We start from the raw sequence: 17,767 nt of genomic DNA, 5'->3' as shown, positions 1-17,767 counted from the left end.
ATACAGCGTTCGTTGTCTTCCGTCTCAGGTTTTCATTGTGGGAAATTGACAGTAAGCTGAGAGTGGCTGCTTCTCTCTCGCTGAAATCGTGCTGGTGCTTCCTCATCAGCTTCCTAGCAATGGTCCAGTGTCCTCCGTTAGCTCTTGTCCTCCTAAAGGCTTAACGCGAACAACGGAACGTCCCGAAGCACTCATTTGCCTTATTTGTCCTAAATTCTGTGTACTCCCATTGCACAGCCTCTGGGCCCAATTAAATGATTCTTAAAAATTAGGATTGCAAAAAAGGAAAAAAACAACAACAACACCTGCCCAGTGTTTTTACAGATGCCAAGCCTGAATGATCCTGTACGTCGAGGAGCTGACACAGGCGGTGGTCATAGAGGAGAGGCAGTGGAGACCTTGCGTGCGTCTCCCTCACCCCTTCCTCCTTGTCCTTCGTAGGGACAAAAGAAGGCAGCCTTCTTTCTCCCATCATCCGCTGTCACCGAGCTGATGGGGCTGCCGTACAAAATTACCTCTAGAGTGACACGGAGTTTGTACTAAGTTCAGGCAGGTCACAAAACTGAAGATCAAGTAATATGCAATTGAAAGATGATTTTGAGGCGCTTTTCAGAACATTAAAGGCATTTGGGTGTTGGCCTCGAACAGTGGCACGGGGAACCCATGAAATAGATCAGGCAATTTTTTCCAATCATGGTATCTGCTCTGGGAAGCTTCCCCTTCTTTCCTAGGCAGAGTAAGGGGTGCATGGATAGCTCCTATCCAAAGACGATTTTAGCCCAGTGTCTGACAGTCTGAAGGATCATGAGGGGGAAAGTCACGGAGTATCTGCAATAAAGGCCATCTGGAAATTCTGAAATAGATGACCATCATGTGTCCCATCTATCTCCTGCCGCATAACAAAGCACCTGCACTTGAGGACAGAACGTGGCAGTCATGTCATCGATGGCAGTCATGTCCTTGCGCCCTGACGTTCTGTGGGAGGGAGTGGACGGGGCACCTTGGGGATGATTATCTCTGCTCCACGTCTGGGGCTGCTTCTTGGAAGACTTGAATGGCTGGAAGGGACGTGCCCTTTGGAGGCTGGAGCCACCCGGCTGTGGGGGCGGGGGTGGTTCCGGGTCCGACTGTAGGATCGCTGGGGACTGTCAATCACTCCCTTATACTGGCACTCGCTCCACAAGACGCAGGATTCTGCCAGCAAGGTTGCTGGCTCCCAGGGCTGTGTTCTGGGAGGGAACACCCCGACAGCTAGCATCCCAAGACAGCCACGGGGAAGCTGGATGCCTTTAGGACGGGGTCTTGAAAGTCATAGAGCAACATTTCCTCCTTCCTCCCTCATTGGTAGCTCCAAGCAGTCAGGGGCCTGACCAGGTGTGAAGGGAAGAGACAGAGACCTGACCTCCTGGAAGAAATGTCAAAGACTTTGAGGCCATCTTTTAGGACTACGTTGTTACAACCCTAGCACCCTTCTCCAGACTTTTTGTACTTCCTCCCTGTATCTCTATTATGCAGTTTTTTGTTTCCTTTTCTCCCCACATGACTATGAGTTCAGATAAGACCAAAGTAATTTTTAATCTTCTTTGAAATTCAGGTTCTAACACATCAACTAAAATTAGACTTACTAAAAGTGCTGAATTAAGCAATTATGATGTTTATAGACATGCCTAGAGGAAATTCAATACCTAATAATTGGAAACAATTAAAATTATATGGTTTATCTTTTATTTAAATGTTGTCATTTGTACCTGGACCACTTGGTTGGCATGAGTCTAATAAAGCTTCATTTTTTTTTTTAAGATTTTATTTATTTATTTGACAGAGAGAGAGATCACAAGTAGGCAAAGAGAGAGGAGGAAGCAGGCTCCCCACCAAGGAGAGAGCCCAATGCGGGGCTTGATCCCAGGACCCTGGGATCATGACCTGAGCCGAAGGCAGAGGCTTTAACCCTCTGAGCCACCCAGGTGCCCCATAAAGCTTCATTCTTAAATGAGGTTACTTGCACCAATGGTATTTTTTTCATTTACTCTGTTGTTTCAGAATTTTCTAGAGATGGACATTTGGGAAGGAGGCAGTATTTTTAGGAAAACGTCATCAAATAAATGCGTGAATGACAATGACAACAAAAGGCAAGAAGAGTGTATACCATCTCGTCCTCCAGGTAAGATTGAAAAGTGCATTTTATCATGAAGAAAGGGGATGGTGAGGGAAAAAAGAGTTTGACTCCAGAATTTTACATTTAACTTTACCATTTATGTTCAAAATGATAACGGCCTTCCTGCTATTCCTTGAGCAGGACAACACATGCTGTGCATTTGCCTGGGTTGTTTCTCCATAGCGTATGAAAGCCTCACTATCAGTTCTTTAGAACTTCTGCTTAATTAGGACCCCTGGGGGGCATAGTTGGTTAAGTGTCTGATTTTCTCGGTTTTGGCTCAGGTCATGGTCCTAGGGTCATGGAATCAAGCCCCACTCTGGGCTCTGGGCTCAGCCGGAAGTCTGTTTCTCCTTCTCCCTCTGCCCCTCCTCTTGCTTGCGTGCTCTCTCTCAAATAAATAAATCATTCTTAAAAAAAAAAAAAAAAAGAACTTCTGCTTAATTATCAACACCTTCGCCTTTCCTAACCACAGTTTATGCTGTCCCTTACCCACGCAGTTAGCTGTAGAGTTTTGTCATAGCACTGATGTATAGCATTTATTTATTTATATGTCTTTCCCTCCCTTACGATGCAAGTTCACAAGTTCACAAGGATAGAGCCTTTCTGCTTTACTTCCTACTACAATTGCAGTTCTTAGAACAGTCCTGGCTCAAAGTAAGCAATTAATATACATTTGTTACAGAAAAGAATGGATACAAAGAATTTAAAACTCCGTTGTGCAAGAGCTTGGAAGATAATTAAATCTGGATGCTTTAGGGATTTTATATAATTCAATTTTAAAAATAACATCTAAGGCATTTGATACATGATATTTGTTCTTACGCTTTTAGAGGAAGCACCAAGACAGAGATGAAGAAGAGGCCAAGTGCTGGTATATTCGAAAATGCTATTTTAGACCACATGTGAGCTGCTCACAAAGGAGGTGGCCTGAAACTCTCTTTCTACACCGTGAGATTATCACCTACGTCCAGGTATGAAAAAGAGGCTTAAGCATTCGTTACAGGAAGTGTTTCATGGGAAGTTCCTTGGACAGAGATTTTAGGGAGTAAGTTACATTTTTGCCTTAACGCAAGTGAGAAGAGCTTCTGGAAAAGCACGTAGGACCCTTGACAGATGTTCTCTGCACTGTAGACTTACTGTTGCAAGCAGAGCATGAGGAAGGAAGGCAGGAGTGGGGGGGGGGGTGGCTGCACGCTCCCTGGTGTAGGGGCCAGACGTAGCACCCTCAGATGGGAGCTGGACGCTTGGGGCTTTTAGGTTTGGAAAGGAGCCCCGTCAGAAAGCCCCTGAGCATTACTTCCAGAAGAGTCCGTGTGAGTGGACCCCTGTAGCAGGGCTCGGTGGGGCTGTGTGAGTTCCCTGCAGAAGGCTCTTTTCTCCGACAGGATCCGCAGAAGATCACTGAGGTATTCCCAGGAGCTCCCTGGTCCATGGGAGAGAATATAGTAATTTGGTTGTTGGTTAGCAATGGTTTGAGACTGCAGAGGAAAGGATGAGAAAGTTTCAAATTGGATGAGAGGTTCATGCTCAGATCGTAGGTAGGAAAGGACTTTTACACTCTAAAAATTGTTACTGGTAACAGTTATTACTGGTAACAACTGGGAGTGATCACAAAAGAAAAGTTGTCAGATGTTAATACCCATACCTATATTGTAACAGATATTCCCCCACCCCCGGGATTGATTTACATTTTCTTTTTTAAATTTTCTCTGACCCCAAACAATGTCTGTGCTTTACTCATTGTCTTATGTGAGCAGTTTCAAGTAATTTGAAAGCCTCTGTTGGGAAGTGTGACTTCCCACAAAGCAGGTCAGGTTCTCTTCCCTCATCTCTTCAAAGTGACCCTCGGTGGGGTCACTTGGTCCTTTGGAAGGATTTGAAGTTTCTTAGGCAAGGGGCACTGGGGCAGGGGCACCGTTGGTTGAGCAGCACCCTTGATCTTGGCTTGGGTCATGATCTCTGGGTTGCGAGGGAGAGCCCTGCCTCTGGCTTCACACTTAGCGGGGAGTCTGGTTGTGGATTCTCTCTCCCTTTCTCTCTCTGCCCCTCACTTAACTCCTGTGCACATACTATCTCTAATAAGTAAATAAACAAATCTTAAAAAAAAAAAATCACTGGGCACATATTATCTCTGTGTAGCCCCTGTAGGGTTTGTGAGAAATACACATGGCTTGCCCCAGCTGTTGGTTTCCAGAATTTCTCCTGCTCTGTCTGCATAGTGTGTTACCATATCTACTCACCTCTGTTTCTCTTTCTGGTCTGCTTCATAGACCTTGATTAGGCCTAGGTCATTGTTTTTCTAAAAGTCCAGGGCCCCTTGAAGCTTGAAATACTCCCAGCTACTTGCCAGTGCGAAAATTGTCACTCAGAGACAGACTGATGGTTTTCTCCTAAACACTCATCCCCTTGCTCTCTAACATTGCCTCAGTTCTCTACCCTTTTGATGAGCCAGAGGTGGGTGCTAAGCTAAGGGTACTGTGTGCAAGTGCTGCTTGGAGGGGAGTTGGCTAGTTCTCTGTGGATTACGGGAGTGGCTGATACCTGTCTTCCTAGAGTTTGAGCTGAATCTATCATGGAAATAATCCCATTTGGGCCTACCGTGTACTGGCTTACTAAATCCAAACACATATCTAAAAACACTTTGTGATCAAAGAAAGTTTATCATAAAAATGGAAGGATAGTTACACTTGGCAGAATTTTCTAATGTAATTCAGATCATTAATATACTGGGAATAGTCACATAACTATAGCAATAGATGCTGAATAAGAATTTTTCAAGTTCATTATGTTTTTAAAACTCTGAAACAAACAATATAAACACTGAAATAATTTATAAAGTTATTTCCATTCGTGATAACTGTTTTAAAAATGCTGAGGGGGAGCTTGGGTATCTCAGTCAGTTAAGCGTCTTTGTCTGGATCTCAGTTCTGGTGTTGATTTCAGAGTCATGAGTTTGAGCCCTGCCTTGGGTTCTACACTGGGCATGGTGCCTACTTAAAAAAAAAAAAAATGCTGTGAAAATTAAAAGGAAATTCTCTTCATGTGTTAAAAGCTTATACTATAATTATAGTAAATGTCATATTTAAAGATTAATTTTCAACATTATCTTTGGTCAGGAGCAAATCAAGGTGTCCACTTTTCATTACTATAGTTCAATGAATTGCTAGAGATTAGGCATAATTCTTTAGAGTCTTATAAATGTAGATTTTGACACATTTTGAGAAAAATAATAAAAAAGTATAAAACTCTATCATTTCATAGACATGATCTCCACAGAAATCCCAGCAGAATTAACAAATGATAAATTCATAAGAGATCTGAGTAAGTTTGCTGAACATGAGGTCAACTCATTCAGTTTTTAGGCATTCATCTAAATCAGTAATGACTTCTTTCAAAATGTAATATAAAATTATTGGACAAAATAATTAAAATTAAAAAGTTAAAAATTTTTAAAACTAAAGGGACAAAAATTAAAAGGACATAGAAATTTATCTGGGAAAGAATTTGCAAAACCTTTATAATAGAAATTTTAAAATTGTAGTGAAGGAAATAAAAGCGGATGTGAATAAATGTAGAGACATAGTATGTCTTTAATAATATAAAGGCTTACTTTCTACAATAACTTGTAAGTTCAGGGTGCTTCCCATAAAAATGAATTTTGAAGAATTGGGCATACATACATAAATATCTATGAAAAGCTTAGTTGGTTAAAAAAAATGAAGTAAAATACCTCCTAAGAGATATTGTGCTTCAAAGTCTAAGTAATAAGCATGATTAATGTTATTGTAGAAAATAGCAAAAAGACTAATGTAACAAAATAGGGTTCAAAACAGACCCCTTGGTTTGGTAACTAGATAATGGTAAAGTGGTCCCACATCCAGTGGGAAAGGCTGGACTGGACATTATTTGGGAAAACAGACTACACAGTAGAGGAATCACGTCCACTCCTCATTCACACCACACACAGTGGTCAACTCCAGACTGATGAGTGAGAGAAATGTAACTACTAAAACTATAAAAACTGTGAGGAGAAAGTTCTTCACAGAGCCCTAAAGGCACAATGCGTATGGATTTGTCTACATAAACATTGAGAAGTTTTGTTCAGTGAGCAGTATCACAGGAAGAATTAACATTTGGATGACAGATTGGGTGAAGAGGTTTGCAAAGGGTTTAATATTGAAACTAGACTAAAACTATATTCCAAGCAACCAAAAAGGATGAAGAAATTAGGAAGCAAATTGGCAAACTATAAAAAGGCACAAAATTATGCTAATTATGTGAAAGGTACCCAGCCTCTATAATAATCAGACAAATGCATACTAAAACAAAAGTGAAATACTATTTTACACTTGTGGGGTTCACCTCAGGAGAAAGATACGACCAAGGGTTGACAAGAATGAGGAGGAATGATAGTGTCCTCCATCGCTTGTGGCAACATAGCCTGGTACAGCCCTTCTGGAAGGAAGTTCATAGCAGTGAATTTATGAATGCTTATATCTAACTCTTTAACAATCTAGTATTTGTTATTAAACCCCAGAAAATCTAGTCCTCACTTCTAAGTAGGGTCATACTTGATTATTTTTGTGGAAGAAGAGAAGTAGAGTAACTTAGGTATTTTATTATAATTCCTATAATGAGTGAAAAGAAGCAAATGTGTTGGTCACATGCTGTGGTTGACTCACAATATGTCCAGTTTTCAAAACCTAATGTTGACTGGGAAAAGTGAAAACATGATTTGTGTCAAATGTTTAATTTAGTTATTTGAATCTGTGGTAAAAATCAAGCATCATGTTAAATTATAGTGTAATACATAAGGACAGTGTATTGTACAGACATATTCTTTAATAAATCTTTTTTTTTTTTTTGAAATCTCCATACAAAGCTGAGTAGAATGTTCAGTGTTATTCCTAAAAATTTTTCGGCATGCTAGGTTTTTAAATGTTCTGCTTTTTTGATCGCGGTATGGATAACTTTCGTAAAAGTCTTTTCTTTATGGGTCTTGACAATGCCATCAAACACACAAAGAATATAGAACACATTTCTGTCATTGTAAATTGGAAAACTGACAGGTCTGACATTCTGTACCTCTACTACCAGCCAGTATTTGGGAGAGTAAAACATACCAAGTCTCGGTGTAATTTGTACAGAATTGCACTTTACTTTTTTTGTTTCTGAGGGCTTGGTGACTAACACAGTTTGGATGTTATCCCTTATATACCAGATTTTATGCGTGAGCCCAACTAACCCAGTTAGCTGTCTCTCCCCTCCTTCCCTGTTTTATTGGTGAAATCTCAGTCTTACAAAATTAAAGGATATTTTGCCAATCTGATGAACCAGGCATACACACATTCTGATAGTTATTTATTTACTTTAAAGTCACACTGGCTTTTGGCCCATATCTGACTTGGACTTCTTTCTCTGCACTATTGATTAACTGGAAGAACTATCGATTGGAAAAGCAATGGAGAATAAAGATAAGGGAGACTAGAAAACACGTCCCTAAATAATTGAAAAGGATTTATAGAAAGGGGATATTACAGTTCTTAAATAAAATCTGAATATGACTGATGATCATAGCCATTTGACAGGGATTAAAATCTCATGAGGTAACAGTATCATATAATCTACAGGATTAACTATCCATGAAAGTAGCCAAGAGTTTTCTCCATATGTAACATTAAAACCTGAGCAGTTAACTAATATGGAGTGGTCAGTGGCGAATAATGGCATTTAACAAAATCTGTATAAACGTGAGTTCTTCCATGTCCCAGATACAGGAAAATCTGATATTTCACTGTGCTAAGCCTTCTTTGGGGGCAATGAGAGGTTTCATCTTGAGCTCCGTGCTTCTGTTCTATGGCATTTGTTCAAGATACTTTTTAAATTGCAGGAAAAGTGCAACTTGTTGATCCTTATGAGTGGATTCATTTACAGTTCTGTCATTCTTGAATTATCAGAGATTTTCCTTAGAAGATGTGCATATTTTGGCATCCAGCCCTCCAACATCTTGCAAGATTTAATATTGATATATATCTTTTTTTTTTAATCATCCCAGAATTTCAAAATGCCAGCTTGTGGTATGTCCTTTGTATATTATGAATTAAAATATTTGCTGTTCTTTAAAATGCCTTCTTATCCACGGTTCAGCTTGTATTCAAAGTGACATCCACAGACTAGCATAAACATAGTTTGATCGCATTTTATTCTCAACTAAGTATTTAATAATATAAATCCAGGTGCTAGGTGTCTTTCACGTGCTACGAGAGAAAAATAACTGATTTTAAATGATTTTTAGTTGTAATTATAACAATAACGATCCTTCTTTTCCTGATGGTCCCCCCACCCAAGGTGGCCTATTTTTATCCTGACATTTTTGTCCATTCTATGAATTTCATCATGGGGAAGAAACAGCAGTTTGTCTCAGAGCAGCTCAATTTCGATCTCCAGGTGACAAGCTGATATTTCTTGCCTTTGAAGAAGCTTTTAATATGATGGGTTAAATGTCAAGGAAAAAACTCCCATCATATATTAAACCGTGCTAACCTCATTTCTCTTAATATTAATGACATATTGACATTTGATTTTTTTTAAAAAAAGTGTTCTTTTAAAAAAAAACAGATATAAGGATTTTAAAAGAATACATTCATTTAGGTATCTTGTATCTTGGTACACATCATTTAGTGTAAAGCCAACATAGTTGTAAGTATGAAAGAAATCAACTTAAAAGTTACTTACTTTTACTGGTGGTACCGCCAGTTTAAAGAGTAAAATTTTGAATCTTTAGACTAAAAATTATGTAAAAAACTTCATTCATTTTAATTGTAAATATGGTATCTGTTATGAAAACATGAAGGAGAGAAAAGAGTAATAGAGGCGGGAGAAGAAATAATTTCTCCTTATCACATAAAAGGAAAGCGAATTATAAATGGCGGAGTCTAAAAATGATTTATTAAAAGTTACTGGCTCCTTCAATCATTCCACCCAACAATGTTTTGGGAACACAAATATTATTTAATATTTGTTGAGAAAATACATATTATACTATTTGTTTACTATCTGTTTACCTCAGGCAATTCATTCTACGACAAGTACAACATCTATTAAGCTACTTGTTAAGCCTGAAAGGTAATATCTTTTCATAGCTTTGCAACATAACAGGACATGAAATAAGGCACTTCAAGAGACGTGACTCATGATTCTCACACCCTTAAAATGAGGAAGAGATGTAAAGTTTGTAGGCTGTTAAATAAACGCTACAGTTACCACTTCTACTATTTTGTCCTCACAAATATCTCTCTACACACACACACACACACACCCCTGAGGAAGAGCATATTCAAAATGTCTATTCTGTACTTTTGTTTTGGTAGCCACTATCCACATGTAGATTTTAGGTTTAAATTGAAGTGAATTTTAATTTAAAAAAAAAGTTAATTTCTTCATTTTGACTGGTCACATTTCCAGAGCTCAGCAGCTTTCAGTGGGCTGCCGGCTGCTCCGTGGAAGACCAGGGGTCTCAAACCTTTCTGTCCTCACAGAAAGTTCTATTGGAAAGGGCTGCTGATTGACTTTTTAGTGTGAAAGGAGGTATCTTTTTTTTTTTTTTTTTTTTTTTTTTTTAATTTGAGAGAGAGAGAGAGTGAGAGAGCGCATGAGAGGGGAGAAGGTCAGAGGGAGAAGCAGACTCCCCTTGGAGCTGGGAGCTGGATGTGGGACTCGATCTAGCGACTCTGGAATCATGACCTGAGCCGAAGGCAGTTGCTTAATCAACTGAGCCACCCAGGTGCCCTGAAAGGAGGTTCTCTTGAGATACCTTTGTTTCCTTCTTGATACTGTAGATTCGGTTTTTGAATATCTAGTCATGCATTTGTGTCCGCGAGCGCAGAGCTGTGATGACCACCCTTGTACATCTCACAAACCTCTGAAAACATCATCACCGTCATTTGCTCTCAAGTTTATGTTCTCAAGAATGTACCTACCGATGAAATAACAGGACAGCTTGGTGTTATAATCGCACTACCAAGCAAAGAAGGTGTATTTTCTTAGGGGAAATAAAGAGTAAGCATTCATGGGGGCGCCTGGGTGGCTCAGTGGGTTAGGCCACTGCCTTCGGCTCGGGTCATGATGTCGGGGTCCTGGGATCGAGTCCCACATCGGGCTCTCTGCTCAGCAGGGAGCCTGCTTCCCTCTCTCTCTCTCTCTCTGCCTGCCTCTCTGCCTGCTTGTGATCTCTCTCTGTCAAATAAATAAATAAAATCTTTAAAAAAAAAAAAAGTAAGCATTCACGTTTGGTTCCTTTTGTAACTAAAACATTTTAAAATCATTTACATCACTTACATACTAAATTGTACAGCTGAAACTAGTATTACGCTATATGTTCACTAACTAGAATTTCAGTAAAAACTTAAAAAAAAAAAAGATGGGACCTTCAAAAAATAAATAAAATAATTTTCTCGGTTTGTTTGCAGGCAAGCTTTAAAAAAAATTGTTGCCTTTTTTGAAACTTTCCTCTTTGAATGAATTTTTCTTCAGAATGTCTTATTTTATAATTGGATCAGATGCTTGACATTCAAAACAGTCCTTTGAAGGAATTAGCTTTTCCTCTGAAAAGTTCTTGATAAAGGACCTGGAAATTTCAAACAGCAGGATATGAAAATACAATAAATATATTAATAAAATATAAATAAAAAATTAAATACAAGGGGCCCAGCTGACAAGGCCAGCATGACGTACTAGAAGCCATTTTGCAATGCTTACGTGCTTTAACCAAACATTAGTTTATATAAAATCAATTCTGTATAAAAGCCAGTAACTTTATCCCTACTTGGGAAAAGAACGTGCAGTTCAGAGAGGTTACCTGAGTCACACAGATTGTGATTGCAGAGAACAGATTGAAGCTAAGTCTTGTGCCTCTGGTGGCCTGAGAACTGGCTGTTTAAGAGCAAAGCAAAACCAAACCAAACCAACCAAACAAACAACCGCACCCCCCCCCCAAAAAAAACCCCCAAAACCACAAAGCCATGATTTTCTGTGAGTGAATACTCCTCCCTGTTTTGATGATCAAGGGTTTTCAAAATCCCCACATACTTTGTTCTGAGCCACTCTAGAACATTCTAGAACACCACTGCTGCTCTGCCTCTTAACACAAACCCTTTGCATTATGGGGACTAGGTGAACACTTTTACTAAGAACATCGTGATAACATGGACTATTCCCTTTCTTGACTGTATTTTCTCACATGGTACTGTATTTCGGAACATCTATCTTAACTTTAATCCAAGTATGATTATTTTTGAAGACATCAAAAATACTTCGCTATAATTCTCTTTTACTTGAACTCTGTTGCACCATATTGATCCTAAAAGAAAATAAAAATTTTAGCATGCAATCATTCTTATCAAATATTCAATTTGATTTGTTTTTCTGCTTTCTCAACAAACTTATTCCAGGCTGGTGTCTGATCACTAGTTAAAAATTAAGCTGAGGGGCGCCTGAGTGGCTCAGTGGGTTGAGCCGCTGCCTTCAGCTCAGGTCATGATCTCGGGGTCCTGGGATCGAGTCCCGCATCGGGCTCTCTGCTCAGCAGGGAGCCTGCTTCCCTCTCTCTCTCTCTGCCTGCCTCTCCATCTACTTGTGATTTCTCTCTGTCAAATAAATAAATAAAAAATCTTTAAAAAAATAAAAAAATAATAAAATAAAAATTAAGCTGAATAATAGGGCAAAACCTAGGAACTTCCTGTGTGTTTAATAATAGCCCGTGTAACCCATGATATCCAATGTGAGATTTTATTCTCACAATGGAAGAGAAGCCTTAAGCCTCTAGTGCCTGTATTATCTAATAATTATCATAAAGAACAATATATTATTAACTGTTAGTGTTAGATTTATTGTTTCCTTTTCTATAGATGTTTTCCAATTAGAATCACAAATAATAAGCATTACAAGTTCCACCCAGCAGACCAATTTGCTCAAAATAGGCATGTGTCCCTTGACACTAACTTGGTCCCCAGGGCCAATGTGGAGGCAGCGTTACCCTAAATCTGAGATGCCGTTCCACAGAACAGAGACGATTGACGTAGAGTCTGGTCACATCTCTGACAACGTTCTGGCGTAAATGGTGGTCATTATGCATGGCGTTCCTCATGCATAAGGCCATGCCTGGAGCTCGTTCAATGGGCAGGTTTCTGGGTGTCTTTACAAGAGATTCTAAAGCTCTAGATTTAAGAGTCCCTGAGGAACCAGCACTTTTCACAACCACACCGTATGGTTTGGATAGAAGCTTTTTATTCTTTTACCAGCACAGAAATAAGACAGAAGAAAATTACATACTTGCATGTCACTAATTTCAGGTTCCTAAGCACATTATTTTTCCATGTTATAGGGACTTAGCATTTCCTTAAATGCATTCCTTTACATCCTACTCTTTTTTCTTTTGAATTCTATTGGCATTCCAGTTTGCCTTTTATTATGCATTTTATATATCATCTTTCACTAAGACCTGCCTTGACCTCCTACCCCTGAGCCCAGCAAGTTCATGTCTCTCTCCCCTGCATGGGAAACATCGTGTACATCTGTTCTTAGAGCTGTTCCCCTCTGTGCTCTCTTGTTTGTTTGGTTTTGTTCCCTACTGGTCTGTAGGCTTCTGTGTTCCTTCTGAGGGACTTTCACATGGTAATCACTCAATAAGTAATGTTGAATAGATGAATGGACAAATCAGCTTACCAGCTACAGAAATTTCCTTACTGAGACATACTTTATTATTAGGTTTTTGGACCATTAAAAAAGATCACTTTGCATGTTTTAAAAGTGCTGTTATTGAAAAAATGACCATCATGTTTCTACATGTTCCGTGTATAACCACTCAATTGATAAATTCCTTTAAGAAGAGATTTGTCTCTCTTAAAGAATTCATACCTTCATGGATGCAGAGCTGTCGGAACTTGGATTTGAATTCTGCCTCTGTCAGTTACCACTTGAGTAACCTTGGGCAATTTGCTTAAAATCTCTAGGCTTCAGGATTTTTATCTTTAATATAGGGCTATAATCTTAACTACCTTTTGAGTTTTGACTGAATCAATATAGGTAAACCACTTACAATCATAAATTTTGGTTGTGTTTTTTGATAGCCTTGGGTAGTTATCATCTGATTTAAGGATATGGACTTGAAAAGAGAAATGACTCTGGATTAGTAAGGTGTTTAGACTGACTCCATTCATTTGTTGCCTTTCCCAAAATAAAATCCAGGCAAGTGTAAATAATAAAAATTAAAGATAATGTATAGCAGTGCATAGATAATTTGGAAATGTAATATTCTTAAGGAGACATGAATTAATAAGTCTTGATGAAAGCATTTTATTTTATAGACAATGGAAGCAGAAGAACACATTCAAAAAAGTTTCAGCACATCAAAAAAGAATCAGTAAAACTGAACTCTCAGAACAGGGGAAAAAAGGAACCTCTGATTCTCAGTTTTTCCCAATTCTTATTGATGGGCTTTTAATCATTTGCTTTAGGCACAATGATATCAGCGGTGTCATTGCTATGCTCCCACAGCCTCCGACCAGCCTGGATGGATTGTAGAAAGAGATGTTCCTAACAGGCTTTCTCTTTAGAACCGAGCAGCTTTGGTTGCTGCACAAATGTAACACGTTGTTCAACAAGGGGGTGCTGCGTTTCTGTAAGAATCAGTGGGGTGGAACCAAAGTCTTTGGGCAGGTAGGAGCTGGGAAGGAAACTGAACAAAAAAACCTGGTTGGTACAGAAAAAATTGACAACAGAAGAGCTCCACTTGAAATAAAGGGCAAATTTTTCCATTGTTTGGGGAGATATAGAGGCACACGTTGGATGAGGGGTGGGGTCACATGGAAGGCCCTAGAGCTGGAGCTTGTTATATCCATTTTCTGCCTCTGTCCCCAGTTAGGTATTGCTTCACGAGGGCCTTGCTGAGTGCGGACAAGAGTAATGCTAGCCTGCACTGGCAGGTCGGGCCACTTCTAGGTTGCTTACATTCAGGGCTCGTTATGTTGGTGTACAAATATAAACAGGAAGGTGAAAAAAACATATATATATACACACACATACATATATATGTGTATATATGGATGGCATTGGTCAGGGACCCTGGTATATGAAAATGTTGAGAACATCAGTAGAGTGGAACATTTCAGCCATATTTGCTCCACCTGTCCTACTTAACACCACAGTTTGCAGACTCCGTTTTTGCTTCAAAGGAGGAGGAAGCTAGCCCGTTGGGGAGCTGTTAGCTATTTTGATACATCTGTCTTCATCCCTCCTCGTTAGCCTGTAATTGCTATAGCGGTCTTGGCCATTGATTCCCTCATTTACTGCTGTAGAACCTTTCCACATCTTTCCTTGGGCTTACTCATTGATAATTCCTGAAGATATCATTATTCATTTATTTATTTTTGTAAAGTGGGTGATATGTTTGCATTGGCTCAGACAGCTGGGATCTAATCGTTCCTCGGTGAGTCTTTAAGTGTAGTAGGTAATGGCGCTGAGATTGAATCAGTAGTTTCGGAGAGCTCTAGGGTAGACTCCATCACGTCTGGATTACTTGAAAGCCTGCAGCTTGACTAAGCGGTCCTTCGCCTGGTAAGCCCCTGTTCACACTTGATTTGCCATCAGTGTGGGAATTTATGGGAGGTCTGTGTCCCTCTTACTCCCTTTGGGAAGAGGAAGGAAAATACAACGTCAAGTCTGGGATAGGTTTTCTATCTTATTTACTTAATGTTTGTCCAATTCCTTTGAAGGCAGTTTTGTCAGCTTAGGCACAAGCAATGGAGAGCGGTAGCGGATCGTGAGGGTTAGCGTCAGCCCCTGAAGCCACGTGTCCCGGGCACAGTCTTAGCGTTGATACCTTCTGTTTGCACGAGCATGTTCGTTACTGCGTTTCCGTTTCCCCATTTGTAAAATGGAGCCGTAGTGGGCCCTACCTTATACCCACTTTATAGGGTAACTGCAAGGATTAAATGAGTTAATATATCTAAAGCATTTAAAACAGTTTGTGGCAACTGGTGTGCACTCTGAGTTTTAATTCTCATTTAGATGTGCAATATTGATTGTATGTACCTATCACGTACTTCACATATTTCCTACATGCGTGCATCTGTAGTCATACATACGAGAATGGCGTTTCTCTTGCATGTTGTTACTTTGTACATTTATATATGTATTATAGATATTTAAAGGATAAGTTAAGATAGTTTAGAGATGTATTGTTATCACACAAATGTAAAGAGAAAACAAAAATATTTGACATATTGATTAATGAGAGAACCAACAAGATATTAAAACTGATTTTAAAAAGTATTCAAAATTCACCCCCCCACACACATATATAGGTCATCAGGAATGATGGAATAAATTTGCTTACTGATCTATACATATATAAATACATGTGTGTGTGTGTGTGTGTGTGAGATAATGTGCTCTGTCTTACAGTGCTGTATTTATAATTCTAACTACCCTGCATTTTGCTATTTATTATATATATTACTCCATTACACTTGCTCTCTCGATGTTTATAAACCTTGTTATTAATTTGTCCTCATTTCTTTTTGAATGGAATGATCTTTACCCACTTACGAGCTCCCCTAACCCTTCTAATTCATGAGATTTTTTGTGTTGTTTCTCTGTGCTAACATTTGTAGTTTTGAAAGACGGTTGATCTTCCTGTAATTTTTCCTGTTTCATGTATAAAATCCTGTCGCTTCTCCTCTATTATTAGAATATATTAAGATACTAAATTGGGGCACCGGAATGACACCGTCAGTTGAGGATCCGACTCCTGGTTTCTACTCGGATCATGATCTCAGGGTGGTGGGATCCCGATGTCAATCTGCGTGAGAGTCTCTGTCTCTCTCCCTCTGCCTCTCCTGCTTGCACGCGCTCTCTCTCTCTCTCTTTCTCTCTCTCTCATAAATAAATAAATTTTTTAAAAAATAAAGTACTCAATTATCTCCTTGGGTTTGTTTTTCTTTTTGTCTCGTACAGTGCACACCCTACAAATTTGTTCAACCCCTTCCCACATACCCAACGGCTGTTGACATGGAGCCCTAAGATTTTCTCACTTTAATAATTGCCTGCTTGAACCTCATGCAGAATCTCTGTCACTAACACAAAAGACAATGTCTTTTTTTGCTTCTTACTCTACTTTTAGTGATATTTGAAAGATGTCTCGCCAAGAGTTTTATTACTCATTATCATTGCTTTAATTATGTATTCCTATAATTCTTTTGTGAATGTGATTAAGTATCCTCTTTTCTCATTATTGTTCCTGGTACAACTTCTAAAATCTGCATCAGCTGATTGCTTTCTTCATCATTACAATTTAAAATCACCTCTTGACTATCTTCATCCCTCACTGAAATTAGTTCAAAGTCCCCTCCTTGGATTAATGACTCCTCCTCGCCCGAGCTATGCTCGCCTTTCTTTGAGAGATAAATAGATAAGTAGCCCATTCCATAATCATCAAATCATGAGATTAGAAGATAATGCTAGAGGTTATTTAGAGTTGATTCCCTGGATTCCAGATGGGGGGGAGGACACAGAAAGTTTCCTGTCCTGATGTTCTCTGTACAGAGGGAGTTTTGGGAGCATCTTACGTGAATGCGGTTTCTTTCTACGCTGTGATGCAGAGTTACTAAAAGTGAAGGTTCAATTAACAGCTACAAATTCAAGTAAGTTGAAATCACATTACTGCCAATTATCCTTTGCTGGTACGTGCCAAAGGGGAATATTAACCAGTAAATTAGCATGTTGAATGTTTCATCGACATACAAATCAAATTCAGGCGAGTTGTCTCTTACAAGGAGAAAGAAACAAGCATGGGGCCTTGGTTCACTTTGTAGGACAAGTGATTCGAGGAGGTACCGGGTTTTAGACAAAACATAATTTATCTTTAAAATGATTTTGGATGTGTTCACTGATAATACTATAAACTAAATGCTAAGCAGAGAATGTTTCCAGAGTTAACACAGGTTTCTTAAAGTTTGTTTGTTTGTTTTACCAATTTACTTATCTGTCTCATAACTGATAAATTTTTTAAGAGGAAAAAAGGGAATTTATTGTAACGCTGTAGGATAGCTACTTTAGGAAGATCAGGTGTGCAGTTCCGATTTGAACCTATGTGATCTCTGCCGAGCTGCTCTCATGTGTCCCGTGGTCAGCAGGCCCGGCTGTCGGGGCCGGCTGGAGGGTGGAGACCATGTGAGAACGGAGGCACACTCGCTGCCTCCAGAATGTGGATGAGGCCATCCCAGACCAGCCAGCCTCCAGACAGTAATTTTATTGACTTAGGATGTACTAAATCAGCAGGAGAACCCTCCTAGTTTAACCATTTCTTTTGGGGGAGGTATTCTTTTGCTGAAATACAATGGTAGATAAAAACAGTTCAGGGCCGCCTGGGTGGCTCAGTCGATTAAGCACCTGCCTTCGGCTCAGGTCATGATCTCAGGGTCCTGGGATGGAGCCCCACATCGGGCTCCCTGCTGTAGGAGCCTGCTTCTCCCTTTCCCTCTGCCCCTCTCCCACCCTGCTCCTGCTTGTGCTCTCTCTCAAATAAACAAAAAAATTAAAATATTTAAAGAA

General features: G+C 39.4%; 1 long non-coding RNA gene across 3 annotated transcripts in view; it reads left to right on the top strand.

The window, feature by feature from the left end:
- LOC131820508 (uncharacterized) overlaps positions 1–17,767 on the top strand; it is a 163,639-nt gene that overhangs the window by 109,373 nt on the left and 36,499 nt on the right. For all 3 annotated transcript variants that reach the window (XR_009349668.1, XR_009349666.1, XR_009349667.1), the window contains 2 exons: positions 2,041–2,161; positions 2,989–3,129. This is a non-coding gene — a long non-coding RNA (uncharacterized LOC131820508). The remainder of the gene's footprint in view (positions 1–2,040; positions 2,162–2,988; positions 3,130–17,767) is intronic.

This window comes from Mustela lutreola, chromosome 18, assembly GCF_030435805.1.
Source record: "Mustela lutreola isolate mMusLut2 chromosome 18, mMusLut2.pri, whole genome shotgun sequence".
NCBI classification, from domain to species: domain Eukaryota; kingdom Metazoa; phylum Chordata; class Mammalia; order Carnivora; family Mustelidae; genus Mustela; species Mustela lutreola.
The sequence above is the reverse complement of the archived record's forward strand: the minus strand, read 5'-3'. Positions and strand labels throughout refer to the sequence as shown.